General features: G+C 38.0%; 1 long non-coding RNA gene across 2 annotated transcripts in view; it reads left to right on the top strand.

Moving 5' to 3' along the window:
- LOC110256712 overlaps positions 1-12,258 on the top strand; it is a 251,639-nt gene that overhangs the window by 59,570 nt on the left and 179,811 nt on the right. Inside the window, exon 1 of one of the 2 annotated variants that reach the window (XR_002338610.1) lies at positions 6,064-6,162. The exons of the other annotated variant lie outside the window; for it this stretch is intronic. This is a non-coding gene — a long non-coding RNA (uncharacterized LOC110256712). Of the gene's footprint in view, positions 1-6,063; positions 6,163-12,258 lie in introns of those variants that run through there. 2 annotated transcript variants of the gene reach the window in all.

Below are 12,258 nucleotides of genomic sequence, written 5' to 3'. Positions count from 1 at the left end.
CAAATTAGGAACGCTCCTGAAAAACATTATGTACTTATAATCCGTAACCCACAGGCACTTGTGCTCAGGGTGCCTAATCTTTAGTTCACAGGTAATTATGTTTAGAGTGCAATCAGACGAAGGAGAAGCACAAGGACCGGCTCCAAGCTGCTCAGTTTTAAAGTATTCATTTCTAAAAGAACCCCAAGGAATGTGCTCTCACTCTCATGTATAGATGCCTGCATTATTATGTGTGTCTCTTGAGGGGGAACCAGGATCAAGCCCGAAGACCTTATATTGTTGCTTGACTGTTCCTCCCTTGTCTTTGCATCCTCTCCCTTCCCTGATCAGCAGCTGTCTAAACCTGCCCCTTGGAACTTAGGGAAGGCCTTGGAGGCTGAATGAGGCCCATTTCCTAAAAATAAGAAATGGGGGACACAGAAAGGCTTTTGTGCCCAGGAGCCCCACAGGGCCCTTCTTGGTTTCAGAACCAGGGTCTGTTTGTCTTCACATAAAAATATAAATTCAAATAATGCTGATGATTGATGATGATGGTGCTGTTGTTGGTGGTGGTGATGATGATTAGATTTTTGCAGGATTTTGGCCTATAGGACCATGGTTTTTTTTTTTAACATGCTTGGGAAGTGATTAGTTTAGAGGTGGCATAAAGTGAAAATTCAATAAATGTTGGCTGTTGTTCTACTTTTGATTGTTATACTTCAAGTGTTATGATATGAGAAGGAGAAGAAAGCGAATGACTAAAATTCAGTTTGAGAAAATACAATTCATTCAATGGGAAATTTACATAAAATCATCTCAACAAAACCCAGTAGGTTCGAAGACAATTTGCTGAATTATCAGCTTGCCAAATTCATTAAATTTATGGAATGTGGTTTTAATACTTCAATAGAGATGTTAAATATCTGTGTCAGACCTGTTTACTTTTGATCACAGATAAAAATTCAGCAAAGTAGCAGGATATAAGATTAACATTCAGAAGTCAGTCGCATTTCTGTATACCAGCAATGAAATATTAGAAAAGGAATACAAAAATATTAGAAAAGGAATACAAAAATACAATACCTTTTAAAATTGCATCTCACAAAATCAAATACCTCGGAATACACCTGACCAAGGAGGTAAAGGACTTATATACTGAGAACTATAAAACTTTAATCAAAGAAATCAAAGATGCAAAGAAATGGAAAGATATTCCATGCTCGTGGATTGGAAAAATCAATATTGTAAAAATGGCCATACTTTTCTGTTTATACTAATATTTTGTGAATCTTTTAACATGTCATTTCCTGTTTTGTTGATTTTTAGAATTTTTAGAGGATTTTAAAGACAATTTCCCAGATAGTACATTGTATATGTTAGAGTAACTGAGCCAAAATTGTTAGTGCAAGTTTATGTGCCTGATACACAGTGAGGCCAAAAAACTGAAAGGCCGGAGTTTGGAACAGAGAAAGGTTTACTGCAGGGCCATGCAAGGAATTGGGTGGCTCATACCCTCCCCCCACCAAAAAAAAAGCCTTAACTGCCTGATGGTTTTCAGGGAAAAATTTTTAGAGCCAAAATTTGGGCTAAGGGCTTCAAGTGTGTGACTTCTTCTGACTGGTTGGTGGTAAGGTAACAGCACAGTTCCAGGAGTCTTATACTCAGCTTGAAGTTATCATCCTCTGTGTGGGTGGGGACCTTAGTTCCATTTAGAAGAACTCAGAGATATTTTTATGCATATTCCTTCAGGAGGAGCCAGGATCCTACTTTAATTGCTGCAGTATAGTTTATAGATTGTTCCTTCTTTGTTTCTGCATTCCCTTACTTCCCTGATTAGCAACTGTTTGAATCTGCTCCTTGGAACTCTGGGAAGTCTAAGAAACTGAAGGCATTATCCTGCAATTAAGAAACAGGGAACAAGGAGTTCTCCTGTGGCACAGTGGGTTAAGGATCCTGTGTTGTCATCAGTGGGGTTTTGGGTTTTATCCTGGCTTGAGAGCTTCCAGATGCCATGGGTGTGGCCAAAAAAATAAAAAGAAAGAGGGGCAAGGAAAGACTTATGTGCCAAGGAGAACTACATACCCATATTCTCTGCTTTAGCTCCTCTCAGAAGTACGCTACTTATGGAGGTTCCCAGGCTATGGGTCTAATTGGAGCTGTAGCTGCCGGCCTATGCCACTGCCATAGCAATGCCAGATCCTAGCTGCATCTGCTACCTACACCACAGCTCACAGCAATGCTGGATCCTTAACCCACTGAGCAAGGCCAGGGATTGAACCCGCAGCCTCATGGAGAAAATGTCCCGATAAAAAGATAGAAGGGAGAGACCCCGGCCATGATGACTAAGCAAAGTCCAGCCAACTGTCCCAACCACCCCTCTCCCACACATCTGCTTCTGTAAACTTGTTTCTGAATCTTATTACTTTGCCAGTGGTCCGCCAAGCATGGACCTGGAAGAACTAGCTCATAAAAGCCTTGTGAAACCCCTCTTCGGGGCTCAGGTCTTCTCTGACCCCGCCGGCATAATAAATCTGAGTTCTCCAACTCTCCGAGTGCTCGCTTGGTTTCTCGGCCAGGTAAAAGAGCTGATCCACCGCAGCCACAGAGCTGCTGGAGCTAGTACACTACAGCCACAGGGCTGTCGCCAGAGCTGAGAAGCTGCCTATTCAGATTTGTTTCTGCTGTGCCACTACAGGAACTCCAAGATGATAACTCCTTGATAGCCATGGTCATATAGGCCCCAGGCCTCCTGTAGCCTAAGGATTGATAATATCAACTCTCTGACCCTGCCCTGTTACCTCACCATCACCCAATCACAAGCCAATCACGTAACCTGTGATACCCCCCACCCCCTGCCCAATGGCTTTTAAAAATGCTTTACAGTTTTGTTAAGGAAGTTCAGGACTTTTGGGGGGCACGAGGCATCCATCTCCTTGTATAGCCCTTCAGTAGACATTTCTCTGCTCCACACTGACATTTCAGTACTGTGTAGTAGCCTCACTGTTTATTGGGCACATGAACTTGCACTACCGTTAGGATTAGGTACAGCTCTCACAAATCCAGGTGTGGACTTCCAGGGCTGTCTGGGGACTCCCAGGGGTCCATTGGCCTATTGTCAGTTGACCCCACTAGGCTTGTGGACTTGTGGTTAACCTCCAAGGCATTTTTATATCTTTGTGAACAGTTTTACTCCTTTTTGTGGAATATTGCTGCACATGGCATACAGTTCAACAGAGATCACCTCTCACCATGAATAACCTATATTTCAGCATAGGAGAAGGGATGAGATGATTGCCTAATAATTTCCCTTTGAGCATATACATTCCCTTTGAGAAAGAAAAAAAAGACGATCATATAAAGGCAAATGCAACATCTTTGTAAAAACAAAAATGAAGAAAAAAATGGCCTAAATTTGGAAGTAACAAACATAGTAGTAGGAGCTCAGAAATATTTGATCAATAAATTATTGAATGCAATATTCTGTTTCAAAACTCCATATAGAAGGAAAATGTTATATTTTTGAAGTAGGCAAATGGGATTAACCATATGTTGGAGCATTCAATTTTAACTTTCAACGTCTCAAAAGCAATGGGGAAAATGAGTTAAAAATTCATTGGATCCAAAAATTAGAGAAAATCACAAAATTCAGAGGGGCATGTGTGTAAACCCCAGAGAAAAATACTTAGGCTAGGGGTCAAATTGAAGCTGTGGCTGCTGGCCTAAGCCACAACCACAGTAACACTAGATCCTAGCCGTGTCTGCAACCTACACTGTAACTCATGGCAGCAATGAATCCTTAACCTACTGAGCAGGGCCAAGCTGCAAGCAGAATTCCCCACCTGTTGTTAATATAGCCTTTTTTCTTTTCTTTTTAACCAGATGATCCTTTTAGTCAAATTGCCATGTTGATCAATTGGCTTTTGGTTGTTTTCCTCTAAAGTCATCAGGAACTCTTCTTGGCACCTGAAGCAGATGTATAGGCCAGGAGGGCAGAGGGTACCTCAGCGTCTGGAAGTGGCCAAGTCTGGTTGGAGCTAAGACTCTGCAAGAGATCATGGAGTCTCAAAGCTAAGGTTGAAATGCAAGTAGTGGCCAGGTCATGAAACTCCCTATTAGGCCATCTAGAAAGTTCTGACTTTTCCTTGCAGATGATCACTGGGAGTTAAGTACTTTTAAAAGTTTATCTAAACGTTGATTTTCTGAGCTCAGAGACTGTATCTGTGCTCTTCACAGCTGTATTACAAGGCTCAATACACAGGACCTGGTATATGTTGGGCTCTTACGATTATGATGTATTTTTATTTATTTGTCTTTTTGCCTTTTCTATGGCCACACCCCCAACATACGGACATTCCCAGGCTAGGGGTCCAATAGGAACTGTAGCTGCCGGCCTACGCCAGAGCCATAGCAATGCAGGATCTGAGCTGCATCTTCGATTTACACCACAGCTCACAGCAACGCCAGATCCTTAACCCACTAAGCAAGACCAGGGATCAAACCCGCAACCTCATGGTTCCTAGTCAGATTCGTTAACCACTGAGCCAAGATGGGAACTCCCTATGATGTATTTTAAAGTATAAAAGTCTCAGTGGACACCTCTTGAAGCCAAGGTTAACCTAAATAATTTGAAGTAAGAGTTTAAGAATTGAAACAAACAAAAACAATTGACCAGCAATGTTTGAAGAGTTAGGGGGAAGATGAACCCCAACATCAGGCATTTGAGGGGCTGGTTTGTTGGCTTTCACCAGTGATGTCTAAATAATGAGGTGGGAACAGGGGTGGGACTGACTAGAGTTGTGAAAAAATGTAAAGCAGGGAGGTAAAAGTGTCTGGTATAAAATGGTTTGGGGAAGCAGCTTTATGGAGGAGGCACAGGAAATGTAGTTGCTGAATATAAATTCAAGGTACTGAGAGAAAAAAACAAAACTGAAAAAAGTTGATCTGAACTTTGAATTATTGGGGAAAAAAAGCAGAGAAATCAGGTTAGGTCCAAACTGATTTTGGTTTGCTTGTCTCTCTTGGTCTCCAATCTTCTCCAATACTTCCAGCTCTCAAAATATTCCCCTCAACTCCCTCAAAGCACCTGATACTGCCAAATGGGCTAGTTGAGCCTCAGACCCCAAGCAGACAGCCTAAGACCTGGCTATAGTGCTAACCTATTAACATTACCTCCCATGATTTCACCTGCCCGTCAGGTCTGTTCCTCGTGCTTACTCATTTTCGTTGGTGAGGCATGATTCATGTTGGAATTAAGTCAGAAACATGGGCTCTCCCTCCACCTGTATCTTGGCTATTAACTTGATCAATTACAAACTTTACTTTTATCTGCTTTATGTTCCTCTAGGAATATTCTTCTTCTTAGAGTCCACGGGTATACATGTTATATATCTATATAGGGCCACTCTAAGATTTAAGTAAGGTAATGTATGAAAGATCTATTCCTTGGGCCTGCCACATAAATTTGTAGCCATTTATTTTAAAAGAAAGGGAGACGTGGACCCTTTGGAATTCAGATGGATTAATCTGAAACAGCTGTCAAACATGTGTTGTATTTTCCATACCTGAGTATAAAATAACCTTCTCTCACACATTTGGGAATAAAACCCCAAAAGCCTGAAATTTCCTCCTATGTAAAATGGAGGTTTGGGTTATCTGAGAGAGCTGTTTTAAGGGTAAGATGAATTAGCAAATAAACCAGTGTCTGCAATCCTTGTTCACTATTTCTGGCCTCTCAGGCTTCCATTCTTAGTTCCTTAGCCAATTATGTATTGACAATGTGGATCATCTGTGAGCCTGACAAGGCTTCTGTCCTCACACAGTCCATGGCCCATAACGTACTAGGGTGATAGTGACAAGCATGAGGTCAGAGATCACAGTGGTTTGGTCAGAGGCTCACTTTGGTCTAAACCTCTCTGCCCCCAGCGTTCTCAGGCCTACGTGGGAATAAAATAGTATCTATGTTATGAGTAATAGGGAGATTAAATAAGAACATGAGATTCAGTTGGTCCTCAATGAGGAGAAGCTGGGTTTTGAAAAGGTGGATTAGCTAAAGTGATTAAGAGGTGTGTCTGGGGCGGAGCCATGTCCAGGGTAGGTGCCTCAGAGGTATGTTTGTGCTTCTCCAGAGCACATCACTTCTTCTCTGAAAGACCTTGGACTAGAGACTCAGCACGGCTTCCCACGGTGAGTTTCTTTGGTGGGAGGCAGCCTAGCTATTATACTAGTGTTTTGCAGGAATTTGAGCTTTCATCCTTAAAAAATGGAGGTTTATAGGCTGGAGCCAGCTTGTGTCACTGGTATAATTGTCTGTGGTTGCTGTATGGTGGAGTTTGGCAGTAGGACTTTCTGAGAGGCTCAGGGATTTAAAAATGAACTTTTGATTATATTAAAAGGGATTTCTTGTCAATTATAACGTAATAAAACTGGGAAAAAGAGAAAAAGTAGAACCAACCTAAAAATTCAGCAATATGGAGCTAGTTAAAAAAAAATTTATGTATGTTACATACATATATATATTTAGTGAAATTATGTGTCTGGGATTTACTTCAGAATAATTCAGGGTGGTGAGTTGTGAGATGAGTGGAATGGGTGGGTAGATGAAATAAAACTGGCCAGGTGTTGCTATTTATCAGTTGAGTGATGGGGTTGTCAGGTTCATTATCTTCATCTTGTCTCTTGCTTTCATTTATGATTAAAATTTAACAGAATAAAAGGCTTCAAAACTAAAACAACCCAAAAAACTTCCCCAAATCAGAAGAGCTATCATGGAAGAGTTGAAGTGGCCCTGGGATTTTTTTTTTTCCTCCCTAGTTCACAAATGATTTGATATTCTGTGAAGTTCAGAAATAATTTGGAGATTTCCAAGCCTGGGAGATGGAAGAGGCTTGGGCCTGCCTGATGGGTCTCTTCATTTCAGCTCAAGAAAGTAGAAAAAGACCCAGGCCTCCCTCACTTGTCTGAAATAATCCCGGCGCAATCGACAAAGGCTAAAGATGGCTTAATGGGAGAAATTATCCTGGAATTTCCAAATTCAAACTTCTTCATGAAGAGCTCCTCTTCCCTTCGCAAGCAGAGATTCAGATATGGAGTCTCTCAGTCCACAGTGATTGGATGGCTCAGGGAGAAGAGCTCACAACCCGTAATGATACTCAGATACTCCAACTTGGACTGTGAATATTTAGTTACTATATGGGAAAAAAAAAAATGCAGGCAGTAGCAAAGGAATGTCTCAAACAAAATAATGGTAATTTTCTTCCCATTCCATCCCCAAAGGAGGGTAGTATGGAGTGACCTCTGCAAGAAATGGAGGCCAATTTAACCTTCAGGGAATGTTTCTCTCATTTGTCCTGAGCCATTTACAAAAGTCCTGTCCATTTTGTAAAACCCATCTCTCTGGGACAAACTTTTCCATCTTCTTGTGACTGTAAGCAAGTCATTTCATCCCTTGGAGACAGAATGCCATAAATTATTTGCTCCAAGTATCACAATTACTACATAAGGTGGTAGTTATCATTGCCCTCTTTTACCTTGCTAAGTAACAGAAGTTGGAAGACAGAAAGTACCTTGCCCAAGAGCAGGAGCAGAAAGACACAGAGGCTGGAGGTAAAAATCAACCTTCAGACCTGATAGGCAGTGCTAGGCTCTGCACCTCAGAGCCTCAGATGAGGAAGGGGACCGATTCCCACTTGGTTCATTATAATATCTTCAATTCACATATTTAAGTGTCCTGAAAATTTTGCTCTAGTGTTGCCTTAATTATACATTTTTGATAAATCCAGTATTCTAATTCCTTTGACCTTGTAATTCCCCCCACCCCCGCAGGCACTGAGGAATTTTTATCTTTACAGTAAAGTCTAATAGTTTTTGTGGCATATGTCTTAGAGTTAATCATTCTGAGTTAATTTCCTCCAGTCCACTGGATTCAATGTCTAGATTCAGGTCTTCAATTTCTGGAATATTTTCTTGGATTACTTTCTGTTAAAACACATAAAACTGACGATCATAACTGTTAAGAGTACAGTTTAGTGGCATTAAATATGTTCAGGTTGTGGTGTTACTATAACGACCATCCATCTACAGAAAGCTCTTGCAAAACTGAAACCTCGTACCTATTAAAAGATACCTCCCCATTCTCCTTTCTGCTCAGCTCCTGGCAACCAACATTCTATTTGGTCTCTAAATTCGAGTGTGCTAGATACCTCAGAAGTTGAATCATACAGTATTTGCTTTTTGTAACTGACTTATTTCACTTAGCATCATGTCCTCAAGGTTTATCCATGTTGTAGCACATGTGAGAATTTTTTTTTCCTTTTTAAGGCTGAATAATAATTCATTGCTTGTAAATATCACATGTCACATTTTGAGTTTATTCATCCATTGATGGACACTTGGGTTGCTTCAATCTGTTGTCTGTTGTGAATAATGCTGCTATGAACATGGGTGTACAAATTTCTGTTCAAGTCCCTGCTTTCATTTTTGGGTATATGCCCCAAAATGGAATTGCAGGGTCGTAATGGTAATTGTATTTTTAATTTTTTAGAAACTGCTACCCCATTTTTCATAGTGCGTATACCATTTTAGGGTCCCACTGACAATGTCCATCAGTTCCAGTTTATCCACATTCTTGTCATAACTACAGTTATTTTCTTTCTTTTTCTTTCTTTTTTTCTTTCTTTTTTGATAGTAGCCATTCTAAAGGGTACAATGTGGTACCTCTTGATGGTTTTGATTTAATTTCCCTAATGATTAGTAATATTAAACATCTTTTCATGTACTTAATAGCCATGTATTTATCATCTTTGGAGAGATGTTTATTCAAATCCTTTGCCCATTTAAAAAAAATCAGGTTGTTTTAATGCTGTTGAGTTGTAGAAATTTTATATATTCTGAATATTAACCCCGTATCAGGTATGATATATAGACATTTTCTTCCATTTTCTAGGTTGCCTTTCTCTAGGTTGCCTTTTCAGTCTATCAAATGTTTTTTGTTGTACTGTTTTAAATTTTGATGTAGTCCAATTTACTTTTGTTGTCTGTGCTTTGTGTCATACCTAAGAAATCATTGCCAAATTCGATGTCATGAAAATTTTACCCTGTTTTCTTCTAGAAATTTTACTTTTAGTTCTTCCATTTACTTCTTTGATTGACTTCAGATTGATTTTGTATGTGACTTAAGTGTTTGACTTGATTTGTGTATAGATATCCAGTTTTCCTGGCCCATTGATTGAAAAGACTACTCTTTTCTCCATGAATGCTCCTGGCACCCATGTCAAAAATTATTTGAACATATATGCAAGGGTTTATTTATGGGCTCTCTGTGCTGTTCCATAGGTCTATATGTATGTTTTATGCCGGGACCACACTGTTCTGATCACTGTACCTTTGCAATAAGTTTTGACATCAAAGTGTGAGAGCTCCAAATTTTCTTTTCTTTTTTTTTTTTTTCAAGTTTGTCTTGGCCACCCAGGATTCCTTATGATTCCAAATGGATTTTTCTATATCTGCAAAAAATTGTCACTTGGACTTTAGTACGGGTTGCTTGAATCTGTAGATCACTTTGGGTAGTATGGACATTCTAATAGTATTTAGTCTTCTAATCTATGAACATGTATATATTTCTATTTAGTTGTGTCTTCTTTAATTTCATTCAGCAATATTTTATAATTTTCATTCTATAGATCTTTTATCTCCTTGGCTAAGTTTATTCATAATTTGATGCTATGGTAAATGTGATTTTTTTTTAATTTTCTTTTTGGATTGGTCTTTGTTAGTGTATAAAAATGCAGCTGATTTTTGTGCATTGAATTTTGTATCCTACAACCTTGTTGAATTTGTTAATTAGTTGTAATGTTCTCCCTCTATTGGGGGTGGAGAGCGATCTTTAAGTTTTTCTACATATGAGATCATGTCATCTGTGAACAGAGATTGTATTTCTTCCTTTCTGGCATGAAATGACTTTTTGATTTATTTTTAAAACCTAATTTTCTGGCTACCACTTCATTACTGTGTTGAAGAGGTGAAAGCAGGCATTCTTGTCTTGTTGCTGATCTTAGAAGAAAAGCTTTCTATCTTTCACCATTGAGTACTATGTTTGTTGGGGTTTTACATATATTGCTTTTATTATGTAGAGGTAGTTTTCTTCTATTTCTAGTTTTTATGATGAATGGGTGTTGAAATTTTAAATGCTTTTTCTGCATCAGTTTAGGTGATAATGTGGTTTTTGTTCTTTCCATTAATGAGGTATATTATACTGATTGGGGAACTTATTAAACTGTCCTTGCATTCCAATGTAAATCTCATTTGGTCATGGTGTAAAAACTATTTAATGTGCTGTTGAATTCGATTTTCTAGTATTTTGTTAAAGATTTTGCATCAATATTTATCAGGGATATTGTTCTGTAGTTTTCTTATACTATTTTGGGGGGCTGGTTTTGGTTTTAGGATGATGCCAACCTCTAAAATGAGTTTCTAAGTGTTCTCATCAGGTTTTGGGGGAAGAACCTAAGAAAGATAGGCATTAAGCCATTCAGTACTGAGTTTTTCTTTATTGGGAGATTTTTGATTACTGATTCAATATCCTTACTTGTTCGCCAGTTCAGATTTTCTTAATGATTCAGAAGAAATCTGGTAGGTTTTATATTTCATTGGTAGGTTGTATATTTCCAGAAATTTATCCATTCTTCTAGATTATCCAATTTGTTGGTGTACATTTATTCATAGCATTCACTTGTAGTCACCTTAGTCTCTAGGACATTTAATTTTAATCCTTTTATTTCAGATTTTTATTTGGATCTTTTTTAATCTGGTCAAGAATTTATCAATTTTATTCCTTCACATAAACAACTACAGTCAACCCTTGAACAACAGAAGTTTGAACTGTGTGGGTCCACTTATAAGTGGGGATTGTTTGTTTTTCCAATAAATACACAGTTGGCCCTCTGTACTCATGGGCTCCTGCATCATTTGATAGCCATGGATACATAGGTTCAACTGAATTACACCATTGTATATAGAGACTTGAACTTCCTCAGATTTCAGTGTATGTATGGGCGCCTGGAACCAATACCCTGTGGATACTGAGGGATGACTCTATTAATTTTGTTGATCTTTTCACTTTAAAAAAGTTATGTATTTTATCTCTCTCTGCTTTAAAATTTACTATATCTCTTGTCTTCTAAGTTTGGTTTTATTTATTTTTCTAGTCTCTTAAGGTATAAAGTTAGATTTTTGACTTAAGATTTTAAATAGGTACTCATTTATAGGTATGAACATTTCTCTTAGCCCTGTTTTCACTGCATCCCATAATTTTTGGTGTTATGTTTTTCATTTTCATTTGTTTCAAGGTATTTTCTAATATTCTTTCTAACTTCTTTGACCCATTTACTGTTCAAGAGTGTGCTGACTGATTTTCACAGATTCGTGGATTTTCCAGTTTTCCTTCTGCTATTGATTTCTAGTTTCATTCCATTGTGATTGGAAAGTATACTTTGTATAATTTCAGTATTCTTGAGTTTTTTAAGGCTTGCTTTGTGGCCCATCATGTGATCTATTCATGTGCACTTGAGAAGAATATATATTCTATTAGGTGGAGTGTTTTGTGTATGTCTGTTATGTCCAATTAGTCTATAGTATTGCTCTAGTGCTATATTTCCTTATTGATCTTCTGTCGTTTTTTTTAATCCATTATTGAAAGTGGGACATGGAAACTCTTACCATTATGTTGTTACCTATTTCTCCTTTCAATTATGTCAATATTTAGCTTCCTATATTTGGGATATCTGAGGTTTGGTGCATAAATACTTTAAATTGTTATATCTCCTTTGCGAATGGATCCTTTTATCATTATGTAATTTTTTTTTTTTTTTTTTTTGTCTCTTACGATGGTTTTTGACTTAAATTATATCTTATTTGATTAGTATAGCCACACTTGCTCTCTTTTGGTTCTCATTTACATGGAATATCTTTTTCCATCTTTTCATTTTCAGCCTATGTGTGTCCTTAGATCTTAGTAAGTTTCTTGTAGAGAGCATATAGTTGAATTCTGTTGTTATTAATTTTAACCATTTATGTAAACCTCTCTACAAAACTTTTACTTTACTGTTTTCAAGTGTCCTTCATTTGATTCCTATGAACACTGTGATACACTTTGAATATGATTATGTATAATAAAACTACGTTCAAAATTATTCTAGCAATTGATACCAACCCTGATGCTCATTTCCTATTTTCATTTTCATCATTCTTCCTCCCATTTTACCCCCATACATTTATTATTTTATT

Source organism: Sus scrofa, chromosome 14 (assembly GCF_000003025.6).
Source record: "Sus scrofa isolate TJ Tabasco breed Duroc chromosome 14, Sscrofa11.1, whole genome shotgun sequence".
Classification (NCBI taxonomy): domain Eukaryota; kingdom Metazoa; phylum Chordata; class Mammalia; order Artiodactyla; family Suidae; genus Sus; species Sus scrofa.
The sequence above is the reverse complement of the archived record's forward strand: the minus strand, read 5'-3'. Positions and strand labels throughout refer to the sequence as shown.